Source organism: Syngnathoides biaculeatus, chromosome 6, assembly GCF_019802595.1.
Source record: "Syngnathoides biaculeatus isolate LvHL_M chromosome 6, ASM1980259v1, whole genome shotgun sequence".
In the NCBI taxonomy this organism is placed as follows: Eukaryota; Metazoa; Chordata; class Actinopteri; order Syngnathiformes; family Syngnathidae; genus Syngnathoides; species Syngnathoides biaculeatus.
This window is the reverse complement of record NC_084645.1, coordinates 26248729-26261520: the sequence shown is the minus strand read 5'-3', so window position 1 is coordinate 26261520 and position 12792 is coordinate 26248729. Positions and strand designations below refer to the sequence as shown.

The following is a 12792-nucleotide window of genomic DNA, read 5'->3' as shown; positions in this document are numbered from 1 at the left end:
TTACGTAACAATTTCAAGTCAGAAGCCAGGAAACTGCAAGTTCCCCTTCGCCTTCTCCTGGGTCTTTGTTAGTAATTTTCACAAAGAACCGCGACACTTGATGGGCAACGTGAAAGGGCCCATCGACGCCTTTTCTCCCGGTTTGCTTTCGGCGCCGGCCCCTAAATGTCTCCGAAGCTGAGCGACTGTCAGTCCGCCTCAGCCTTCAGAAGAAGCCACTTTTGACAGGCAGGCCGAAAGGGTCTCTCGGTTGGCGGCAGCCGGTTTAGGCAGCGAACATGACCAAAACTGGGAAAGCACCACTTTGTCTTTGCTTCCCGTTTATTGTCAGATCTGAATCAGCTCTTGATTCTCCATTTTTGACCCTGGTCAGAATCCCCTCGCCCAATCACAGGCAGTGCACCGACCCGCAATACTTTTATGCTGCGTCGACATGACCAAATGTCCTTTCTCCTTATCGCCCGTCATCCTTAGAAAGACTTTCCCCCTGTAGCCTGCATTTGGTGTGACTGAGGGCGCCTGACACTCGGTTCTCCGTCGTGACACTGTATCAACTCACAGAGAGAGAGCGAGAGCTGTGCTTATGACCTTTAGCTGATGCCCGGGACCTTGATGGATTCGCCACCTCTCGTGCATTTTGAACCAATCGAGCTCAGTGCTCTGGGGAGACACTCAAAGCTCGCGGCTGTTCGGTCGCATTTATAAATGCTCTTTGAATTGAATTAAAAGAAGAATTCCAAAGCGCTATCGTATAAAACTTGATACAAAAGCAAAGATATCGCAGATGCTGTATAAAAACAGTCTATTTAGTCTACAGTCGTTAGTCTAGTTCCTGGTGCCTTTGGGTTCTCGGGAAAGCCTTCCACCAACTGGGAGCGGTTGAACAAAAAGGGCATTCTCTCATTGTTCCAAACCTGGTCCTTGGAGGCTGGAGGAGATTAGTCTGTCCAGATCGGAGGTGTCGTGTGGCGGAATGGGGAGAGGAGGGTGGGGGGGGGGGTGTGAGCAGTTCCTTGAGGTGGGTGGGGACATTCCCATAAAGGAACCGGTGGGACAGCGGCAAAATTGAAATTCATCCTGAGTGGGACAGGCAGCCAGTGGGGGGATTCAAGGACAGGTGTGGTGATGTATTTTATCACTCTCATCAGGACCCTTTCGCGGCAGTTTAGAATTTACCGCAGCTGCCGGTGGTTCTTGCCGGGATCCTGACGAGTATCGAGTTGCAATAGGATGGAACAAACGTGTGGACAAACTTTTCAGGTGGGGTGAAGTTTGATTCTGTTCCTGAGGCGATCAAAGGAGGTCTTGCCCAAGTGTCTGATGTGAGTTTTCCAAGGTCGGGTAAGGTTGAATTTTAACAACCAGGTCATAACCGGTGAAGGGGATGGTGGATGACCGGCTTTGGTGCAACTTGGACGGCTACTCTTTTCTAACTGCTTCATTTCGAGGATGTTTTTGTACCATCTGTGACTTTACCCCCTCCAGGCAGAGGTAAGTGCCAATGAAGGGAAGTCTGCAGAAGGGGTTGAATGTGTTTTGACGTACAGTTGGGGGTCATCGGCGTTTTGCAAGGGAATTCAGTTCTGGGCTGCTTAAAGATGGAGGTGGGGGATGGGGTGGTAGTTTGAACACATTTCAGTGTGAGTAATGGTCCGATGACAGCGGTTTTCAGTGCGGAGGGGACACGACTCGGTTGGAAGGAGTGCTTGACGACTAAAGCGATCATGGAGCAGTTGAGCAAGTTTTTAACCAGTACTGAGGGAAAGCGATCAGGGGCCCCGGTGCAGGGTACCGATCCAAGAAGGAGCAAGTTCTTGACTGATTGTCACGAACCTCTGGTGCAGGCCTGGACACAAATTCAGGACTCCAAGACGAGGACATGATGTTAGGTGTACTTGTATTCAAAGCTGAGGTCATACACGGTGTAAGCAGTCCAAGAAGGCAGAGGTACAGAAACGCTAAGCAAAAGCAGGATCCAAAAACATGAAGCGAGGTCTGATGACGAGGAGACAAACTATGAACTAGGACTTGACTATGGAACATAAACTGAGACAAGACTAAACTGAGGTGGCACAGAATAACTGTGGCGAGGATAGCTCAACACTACACTATTTTCAGTGGTGGAGATTCCTACTGTCAGTGGCACAACGAACTGGCAAATTTGTCTAATTACAACAGTCCCAAAGTGAAACAGCACAGAGAAGTGGCCCCGCCCCTCTTGGCTGTTGTCCAGCCTGGCTCATGACACTGATGGTCAACTGGAAACCATCTTCCAGTGAAAAGTAACCAGCCAATAACCAGGAATATCAGAAAAGAGTAATAATTTTCAATAATGACGACCGGTGTCTGTGTGACGATTGGTTTGTCTCAACGAGCAGTACTTAGCTTAATTTTTATGAAGTACACATGTTTTAGCTTCTTTATGAATTGGAGAGCTTTCGGAACAACTTCAAACAAATAAAATTTGTAAATCAAGCACATTTAGAACATTCCCAATTTCCTCTTAGACTAAACATACCTCCCGGTACATTGACTGCACTTTAAGTGGCGCGCGGGAGACGTGATTCGATTATTTCACGCTCGGGGAAGGGGAAAAAAAAAAAAAAAAATCTTTCAAACGAGTGCCCAAAATGGATTTCCCTCAGAATGTAAGTTGAGCCCAGCACTAACAGGAAGTCTGTGGTTCTGGGGAGGGATGACGACTGATCTTGCGTCTCCTTCGGGGAGGGAGACGAGACATCCAGTGCAGTGAGATAAACAAGCGCTCACGTCCGATGGAGGATCTCCCTACAGTGTGCAAGCAGACAATTTCTTCTCTTTTCCCCTCCCTCTCTCTCTCTCTCTCTCTCTCTCTCTCTCTCTCTCTCTCCCTCTCTCTCTCCTGTGTGTTTCATCTCACTCTGCCTTTCGTTCGCTCTTAACTCGCCCGCCGCTGCGCTCTGACAGTTGAGCGAGACGCCGCCGAGGAGGAAACTCCGGGGGCGTGAAGAGCGCATTCGGTTCCTCACCCGGCCGCCCCCCCCCACGAGCAGCTCGCCGAGTTGGCCCGGAACGCCGCCGAGGAGGGAGATGGGGAGGATCCGCGTGTGAAGGGGCAAGAGGAGCAACAGGGTGGCGGCAAGCTGGCAAGTGAGCTCCGGTTCTTCATGCTGAAGCAAGGTCAGCTGCGCATCACTGAACACTTCGCGCTCGTTACAGTTGCCGGCGTAAAGTCGGTCAGTCTTGATTGAGTAAGTTACACTTTTGCTTTGGACTTTTTGCCGTCCAAAAGTACACCGAGGGACCCAGGTGGGGTTTCTTTCATTTGTTTTAAGGCAGCATTTGGTGGGTAATAAGCAGGATTGACAGGAAGGAAGGAAGGGAGGCAAGCAAGGCGGCTTGAAAACAGCCGTGTGGGAGACGCCTGGTTGGATTTAGGGATGAGAAAACGGGGCTGTGGGAGGGTACGAGGAGATTCATTTTGTTCCGACACACACACATAAAAAATAATAAATTATCCCCGTGAAAATATTCTGCCCAGGGGCAGCCGCTGTCAGCTTTTATGATTTGGCGTGACTGGGAACATTTGCTTGAAAGTACAATACACTGCCACGCGCGCGCGGCTGTGATGTGGCTTCTTCGTCCTTGCAACGTAGATAAAGTCGCTCCCTGGAAGATGATCTCATATTAGTCACCGTTAAATTAGAGCCGTTGAGGAATATTTTAATGGAGGAGGGAGTGCTGGGTGTTTATTCACGTTTTATAAGCGGATGAGGCCTTCACGTGTAGAAATCGCTGGCGTCGGGCGGAATCCTCACATCTCCAAAACCGTCACTTGTCAGAAAACCCAAATACTGGCACGTTTATTGAGCCATCATAACCATCGTCAAAGCAAGCAAGATATTTTCAATACTTTTGATTGGTTGATCATTTGAAAAAAGACAAAAAAAAAAAAATAAATCCATGTGGAGACTTGCCTATGGAATAGATAGATTAAAAACATTTTTTTTTTACCAAATTTGGACCGTGCAGGTTTCAGCCGGACAGCAATAAAATGCATTTGAATCATGTGAAATGATATTTTAAACCAAACAATTGTTTGCACAAATTAATCATGAATTAGTCAATATTTGTGTATTCCAATAAAATAATAATAATAATATTATATAATATATAACTAATAATAAAATTATATATAATATAATAATAATACTGGAACATGTTATTATCTTATAATTTGGTGATTAAAATACATATTTCTTTGCATAAAGAGTTTTGAAAAATAATCAATGCAGCGATGCATGCATTTAGTTAGACAACCTCAATTTGTTATGAAAACAGAAATGTGAAATTATAGAAATGGATTTGTATTATAGTGTGAGTAAACAAGTGAAATGAAGCTCTTCATCACTCTTATCATTTCCTTGTGTTGGCCCCGCATGGTTTAAATCCAAGAGAGCTCATTGGATGAGTGGTTTGCACGTCTCACAGTTCTGAAGTCCAAGGTTGGGGGTTCCGCGGGTGTTCTGGCTTCCCCCCCACTTTCGAAAACTCTGCATGTCAGGTTCAAGCGCTGCGGAAAATAGAGTTCTAGAATAAGTTAGAAAATGGTCAGAGCGTTGACCTCACAGTTCAAATCCCGGCCCCGCCTGCGTGGAGTTTGCATGTTCTCCGCGTTGGCCGCGTGGGTTTTCTCTGGGCACTCCGTGTGATTGGCTGGCAACCAGTTCAGGGTGAACCCCGCCTCCTGCTCGATGATAGCGCGACCCTAGTGAGGATAAGCGGCTCGGAAAATGAATCGGTGAATGAATAAGTCAGGGGAATGGTGATTCTATATACTAGATGCTGACATGTGGCGGCGCGGTGGATCAGATGGCTCTACGAACTTTATGTTCAGCTTTACAGATGCCATGTCCACTGCGTGGCATAGTAAAGACTCTGTGGTAGCAAAGCACGGCCAATTATTATTATTATTATTCTCATTTTAACCATGTGGGGGATAAAGGATGACGGTGTCTCCAATCATGTCAGCAATTATTTTGGGCGTGGCATGTATTTGAGGCAATACGGTATGGACATATTGTAGAAATTCCCAACTTTTTGGAAGCAGGTTCTTGTAGCGGTTGTACTTTCATTTAACACAAAGCACGGTGTTGTCACAGCACGTGGAGCCATTATCGCGCAAGCCGTAGACATTGCGGTTGATTCATTTACGCTCGAGACGAGTGCCGTCGCGCATTCGGCAGGCTTTGTTTATCCGAAGACCTCTGAAGTGAAGAATTCGCCCCTTAAAAATGGCCGTCCTCACGCGGCGACTGTAAACACGCTCGCATGTTATCAACTTCCCGTCGACTGTCGCCTCGGTGAGAGTGACTGAGCACGCACGAGGTCATCTGGGGTCGTGTTTGGCCATCAGTCATCTGCCGAGGTGTGTGTGTGCGTTGTGTTGTGTCACCTTGTCTTGCACATGCTTACACGAGTGTGTGTGTGTGTGTGTTACACGACAGTTAAGACCACTGCATCTGTGCTTGTACGCTCACACATTTCCAAGAACACACTGTTCTGTATGGTACTTCCTGATGTTCACGGCCAGCCAATCGGTCGGCTTGAAGGCCCTTTTACAGATTAGTGAGTGCATTTCATACATATGGCACTTCTCACAAAAAGGTCTCATAAAGTGCTTCACATGGTTCAAAGACAGACATAAACATACGGCAAATAAAGAAGCAAATCATAATATTTAAGTCTTCTTGGAATGCCCGTCATTTTTTTTCTTCTTCTTCTTCTGTGGAAAACACAATGTCTCGGCAGATGCCATCAAGGTAAACGTTTGGAGCGAAGAGCTCTTCGCATTCTGAAGAGATCATAAGAGCGGCGATGAAAGTCGAAGACTTGACCGTGCCCGGAATGCCAAAACCTCGACGGTCGCGTGTTAAACGCCGTTCTCGCCGTCCGCACGGATCGTCACGCTCCGATCAAATCGGTTTTATGGGTGATAGTCATATTACAATTACCGGAAGAGGGAAAATGAAGCCTCCGAAGTTCCGTGAAAGACAATCAGCAACATTTACGATCAGTTATCTACGGTTTGTAGTTGTTAATTGTTTTTAGATGACAGATAATACCTCCAATATTGTCCATGTTTCCCCCCACCCCTCTGAAAACATTATTCTAATAAGTAATCATATTTCCAAGTATTCGAGCAATTAAACAATAAGTGCCTGGCTTTGATACAAAAGGAATAAAAGCAGAAGGCGAAACACTCGAGCTGAAGCTCTTCCATAGCAACGTGCAGGCCGACTAAGAAATCAAAGTCACTCCACCCTCGATTCGTCTGGAAAATGAAAAATGCCAACATCAGTTTTCAGTTTTCATCAGTCCTACAAAAAGACATACAGTAAGTACACTTACATGTTAAACGCTTAGGTTTCTGCAAAGTGGCCATTCTGAAATGCTAACTCGACCAGCCTACGCTTTTCAATCCGCCTGCATTGCAGTTTGATAAAATATTGCAATACTTCAAAAAGAATGTTTTCTAGCAGTCTTTTTTTTTAAAATCTCAATTGAATTGTGCATTTTTCATTATTATTGTACTTATTTTGAGACATTAGATGTTTGGAAGGACTAGCAGAGCATTACACCAAACACTCTTCTGCCGCTCTGTTTTGTAGCTATTCATAATATTTATTCATCCATCCATTTTCTTAGCCGCTTATCCTCACAAAAGTTGCGGGAGCGCTGGAGCCTATCCCAGCTGTCAACGGGCAGGAGGTGGGGTACACTTTGAACTGGTTGCCATAGAGACAAACAGTCACACCCACAATCACACGTCGGGGCAATTTATCCATCCATCCATCCATCCATCGATCCATCCATCCATTTTCTTAGACGCTTATCCTCACAAGGGTCGCGGGAGTGCTGGAGCCAATCCTAGCTGTCAACGGGCAGGAGGCGGGGTACACCCTGAACTGGTCGCCAGCCAATCGCAGGGCACATGGAGACAAACAGTCGCACTCACAATCACACCTAGGGGCAATTTAAAGTGTCCACTTTTTGTTGCATGTTTTTGGGATGTCGGAGGAAACCGGAGTGCCCGGAGGCACGGGGAGAACATGCAAACTCCACACAGGTGGGTCCAGGATCGAACCCAGGACCTCACATCTGTGAGCCCAACGCTCTCCATCTGATCCAGCGTGGTGCCGGATTAAGATTTCGTGTTACAAAATCCCGTGACTTTTCAAAACTGGGAAAATTTTCATTTTCTTCTACTTATTTCAAGTAACAATTAGCTTGAAACAAGCAAAAATTGTTGATAATTTCCATGTGCCGCTTAGTGTGTACGCCGCCATTAATTATGTTGTGTGTTTTTGGGATGCGGGAGGAAACCGGAGTGGCCGGAAAAAACCCACCCAGGCACGGGGGGAACGTGCTAACTCCACACAGGCGGGGCCGGGATCGAACCCGGGACCTCAAAACTGTAAGGCCACCCAAAGCAGATGTCTTGCAGCACTAACTTTTATTAGCTTGGGGAACCTCGCGCCTGATCCTTTTCCTAGCAGTCCGTTGTAGGTACTGCACATCTTCCAGTTATCATATCATAACAATACTTACACATCAGCATAGTGAACATTTTGTTCTTAAGCATCTTATTTAATCTCCCGAAACCTGAGCATCGCAAGCTAACTCAATAAATCAAATAATGGCTCCCCGTTAAAAGTATCTCCTCTCTTCCGTCCTCGTGCTCATTATCTTCGGCGCTTATATAAGCAGTTTCTTATTGCCTCCCACAAAACCTGAAAATGTCAAACTGTTAAAATAATGCATACAAAACGTCACCACGGATGAACAGAGAGTGCACGCGTGTCAGCGTACAGCGGGGAAAATATCAACTCGAAGCCCAATCCTGCGCCAAAAACTAGAAAAAATAGAATTGATAGATCTTTATGGTGATTGTGAACGGACAACTATAGGGATGAAGTGCATAGAAAAAGGAATTCGGCAGACTTTCATTATTATTATTATTATTTTTTTTTTTTTTACAAAACACTTTAGGTTTAGTTAACAAGCGCCATAATTTTGGATTGCTCACTTTTAAAAGTGACGTTTTTCCTGAATCAAAACCAAATTACTTCAACCGGCTCGTTTCTTTCAGCACTTTTGAGTGATTCGGTCTCATCCGATCGCAGATCACAATTTTGGGAAAAATTGTTTCTGTTCATTTGTAGTTACACTTTTTAAGTCATTTCTTTACTATTATTTTTTTAGGAAGAAAATAAGTCAGGTGAGGCAGCACAGTGGGGGTGAATGGTTAGCGCGTTGGCCTCACAGTTGGGAGGATCCGGGTTCAAATCCCGCCCTGGCCTGCTTTGAGTTTGCACGTTCTCCCCATGCCTGTGTGGGTTTTCTCTGGGCATTCCATGTGATTGGTCCAGGGTGAACCCCGCCTCCTGCTGGGTGATAGCTTGGATAGACTCCAGCGTTCTCACGACCCTCGTGAGGATAAGCGGCTCGGAAAATGAACGGATGAATGAATTGGTCAGGCGAACGGTGATTCTGCATACTGTATGCTGACTTATAGTTATGTTTTGTGTTCGTTACAAGTATTTCACAGGAAATATGACAGCATAATTGTATTTATTTAAAATAATTGTGCTTGTGTTTTTTAATTAATTAGTTGATTTAAAATATGGCTCACACTACACATTGGAAGTTTTTTAAAATATATGTTTGAGTATTTGTTTCCTTAACAAAATGATACAAAATTGTATATATTATCCAGTATTTTAAAATTAACTTTCAGATTAATTTATCAATTAAAACTTGTATTGAGCTCTGGCCATACGGTAGATTTTTTTCAAATAAATATGCTTTACTGTATTAAAATTTTATAAAAATAAAAATCTTATTTGCACATGGCAGCATGGTGCCAGACGGCGAAATAGTTTTGAGCACATCTGTTTCACAGTTCAAACTCGGTTCTGGGTTTGAATCTCCACTCATGCCGTTCACTTCATTGACCGCTTTTGATAGACGGACGGATGCGAGTCCGAACACCACCGCAGGCGATCATGCGGTCGCGAGCATCGTGTTGTCTTAATTGTCCGACCCCTCGCTGACAAAGTGGCCTCATCCCATCTCACGGTCGGTTTCGGGTTGATTAATGAGACCGGCGGCGGCCGAATAATTATCTTCCGCGAAGCAAAACAAAAAAAGTAAAATAAACAGCAGCTGTTGTCATCCACTATTGACACGATACAGGAGCATCTGCTTTTCCACGCGACCGCCGCGCAGAAAGCGTACGCTCATTTAGTTCGTCTGCTATATCATCGTGACGTTTCTTTGGGTTGACGCCAATGTTCAACTGTGCATCCGTCTGAGTGGATCTGCGTGTGTGTGTGTGTGTTTTAATAGAAATTGATGACCAGTTGCCAGAGCTGTATGACAAAATGTTTGCTTGTTAGAAAGCGCGAGAGGCTGACTGATGACGCCTTTGATGGTACTTCTCTCGCCTGTCAGATTCCGCCCATTAGTTGTAATCCACCCAGGGGAATCTGAGACTCGAGACAACAAGCCAACTCCCAGTTCCAGTGTCCACTTTATCTTTTTATGTGGCACCAACTACTTATCGGTAAAGTAAATACACTACAATGAAAACAACCTTAATGTCACATTTATTTTTCAACAACAACGTCGTCGATGCGAATTGATCTGTTTGTTGGGAGATTTTACAAGGCTGCCTGTTGGAAAAACTGGGGGATCCTTTTCCGGTAAACTTCTGGTTCTCATTGCAGGGGAAATTCAGCTCTGCTATTTTTATTTACCGTAATTCCCGGCCTACAGAGCGCACCTGATTATAAGCCTCACCCGGTACATTTGTAAAGGAAATACCATTTGGTACATACATACGCCCACATTGAAACATGAGATATTTACAAAGAAAGACGCTACACGGAGTTTTAAAAGTTTTAATACATAAAAATATCGTATTTTCCGGCCTACAAGTCACGACTTTTTTCGCACACCTTCAACCCTGCGGTTTATGCGGTGATGCGGCTAATTTGTGCATTTTTTTCTAACGTCCGCAAGGGGGCACTCGGGCGAAAAAGGTAAGAGTGAGACCGGTGGAATATATGTGCCGAGGAAGTGACGTTTACTGCGCTAGAATTAGCACTGTGTTAGCATGTTTCATTTGTGTTACTGGCGTGTCTCAGTGATTTTTACCGGTAAGTTTTTTTTGTTTTTTTTTTTACGCAACCCTGTCAGCGACAAGATGCAATTCGCCAAAAAAGCCAGAAAGCATAAAAAAATGGACAGCACAGGGAGATACAACAAAAGCATAATCTTTGTAGAGTTACTAGGCATAGATGGAGGACAAATTACTATTTATTATTATCATTGCTATGCTTATTCGAAGAAAATTACAAATGTCCAAGCTCCAAGTTGCCGTTTGGCCATTTTTTTCTGATATGCTACTCCATGAGTGAAGTAAAAAAAAAAAAGAGGAAGACAAAAAAATAGCCTCAATGGCTGATGCGTGTTTATTCACAACGAAATATGAAATATGAAAATCTAAAAATACAACAGTCGCTCGGAGCTGCAGATGGCCAAAATTCACACCAAGATAAAGATGCGATGCTGATGATGTCACTCACTTGGCCACACCCCTTAAAGGCATACACACCATACCTGTGCAAAACTACAGTCATTGTGTCTCAGCTTGTCGCGACATGCAGTAAAATTACGCTTCATAAAACCATTTTTGGAAGATTTGCAATGTCTGATGTTTTTATGCAAATCTGCCATTTTCCTTTCTGAAAAACAATAAAATTCTGAGTTCTAGAATGTTTATAGCTGGGAAAATGATGACTATTATTGTGAAAAGATATGTGTACAAGTCAACAAGTTAGGGCTCATTGCCATATACTGCGCGTGTTTATGTAGACCGCCGCGAGGGTTGTTTGTGTGCTTTCAAAAGGAGACGAGGCGTTGCTTTGCTTGATATGCGCATAGAATAATTAAAAAATCAACAATCTGTTCAACCCGTCGGCAATGTTTGAATAGCAGCGCCTTCTGTGTGTGTGTGTTCTGTGTTTGGCAAACGAGAAAATAATGACATTGATTCAGATTCTTATGTCGTATTGACCCAACGGAAACAGTCAAATCACGCATGAAGGAGCGTTCACGGCTGGTGAAATGAATACTCGGGGAAATCAGACGCTGAGCAAACATATATAGAGCTATAGCGTAGAGCCGTTTGTATTTTTCAAGCTCGTATCTACACTTGTCATCAGTCCCATAAATTATCAGCCATTGTTGGGGAAGTGCGTCTTTTTCCACCTAATTGAGACGGCGAGGGGTGTTTTCCCGAGGCCGTCGTGCACGCTGCGTCGATGTGGCGTCGTGTAAATGTCACGTGACGCGGCTTTTGTTCTGCCTTTCGCTGACCGGCGAGCACAACCTGTGTTTAACCTCCTATCGATCGTCCCCCCCGGGATCCCTCGTACATCATCTGTAGTCTGGTTAGTCCGAGGAGCAATTCACAGCCATTGTGTTGTTTACTTTTCCGCTCTTTCTCTCTCCAGTCTTTTAATCTAGCCTATCAATATCGTACATATTTGAACCTATCGAGTGTTTTAAAGACAGCTACATAGTGAATGATGCGGCCGAATGTGACTGAACTGAACAGTATGAGGGGTTCTGCAAACAGTTTTCATAAAATGACGTTGTATTAGATTCACTTTCACAACCAAAGTTTACAGGGACGAGGTGGGAGAGTGTCTGTAATCCCCCACAAAAAAACAAGAGTGCAGAGTCTGACATAGTACCAAGACTGACCTGTGAGAGAAAGCATGGTGCCACGAGGAATCCACACCGACGGAAAATACAAAAAATGATATTGTGATATGTAGTAAAAGCAGGGAGCAGGCGGAGGAACAATTAGAAAGATGGAGGCGAAGTGTGAGGCGACAGGGAGAAGAGATGGCGAGGGTGGACGGCTTCAAATACTTGGGGTCAACAATCCAGAGCAATGGTGAGTGTGGTAAGGAAGCGAAGAAATGGGTCCTAGCGGCGTGGAACAGTTGGCGGAAGGTGTCTGGTGTTCTATGTGACACAAGAGTATACCGCTAGGATAAAGGGCAAAGTCTATAAAAGACGTACGGATTAGAGACGGTCGCACTGAAGAAACAACAGGAAGCAGAACCTGAGGTAGCAGAAATGAAGATGTTGACGTTCTCGCTCGGAGTGAGCAGGTTGGATAGGATCAGAAATGAGCTCATTGGAGGGACAGCCAAAGTTGGGTGTTTTGGAGACAAGGTTCGAGAGAGCAGACTTCGATGGTATGGACATGTCCAGCGGCGAGCTAGTGAGTATATTGGTAGAAGGATGCTGAGGATGAAAGCTGCCAGGCAAAAGAGCGAGAGGAATACCAAAGAGAAGGTCGACGGATGTGGTGAGGGAAGACATGAGTGACAGTGGGTATTAGAGAGGAGGATCCAGGAGATAGGCTTAGATGGAAAAATGCTGTGGCGACCCCTAACGGGACAAGCCGAAAAGAAAAGAAGAAGAAGAGTACTAGTCAAAGATGTAGAAGGAGCTTGGCTAACTGGCAGCTTATTTGACAACTACGTGGAGGTTGCAGCCTTGTGCTCTCTTTGTCGTTTTATTGACGCACTCAAAATCATCTGCACATCTGTTTGCGTTGGTAAAAATTCAGGCGGCTTCCTGATTGACTATCGGCCCGTTTGACATAACAATCTCGGAGTCCTCGGCTCGGCCCAGCTCTGCGTCGATTGCACACTCAAGAATTTGAGA

The 12792-nt window shown here is 44.9% G+C and overlaps 1 protein-coding gene across 3 annotated transcripts in view; it reads left to right on the top strand.

Annotated features, from left to right (window-relative positions):
- Positions 1-2895: 2895 nt before the first annotated feature.
- The window catches only part of shisal1b (shisa like 1b), a 46988-nt gene continuing 37091 nt past the window's right edge, over positions 2896-12792 (top strand). The window contains exon 1 of one of the 3 annotated variants that reach the window (XM_061823197.1): positions 2896-3159. The gene's annotated coding sequence lies outside the window, so the exon portion shown is untranslated. The remainder of the gene's footprint in view (positions 3160-12792) is intronic. The other 2 variants (XM_061823195.1, XM_061823196.1) reach the window with 2 other exon arrangements.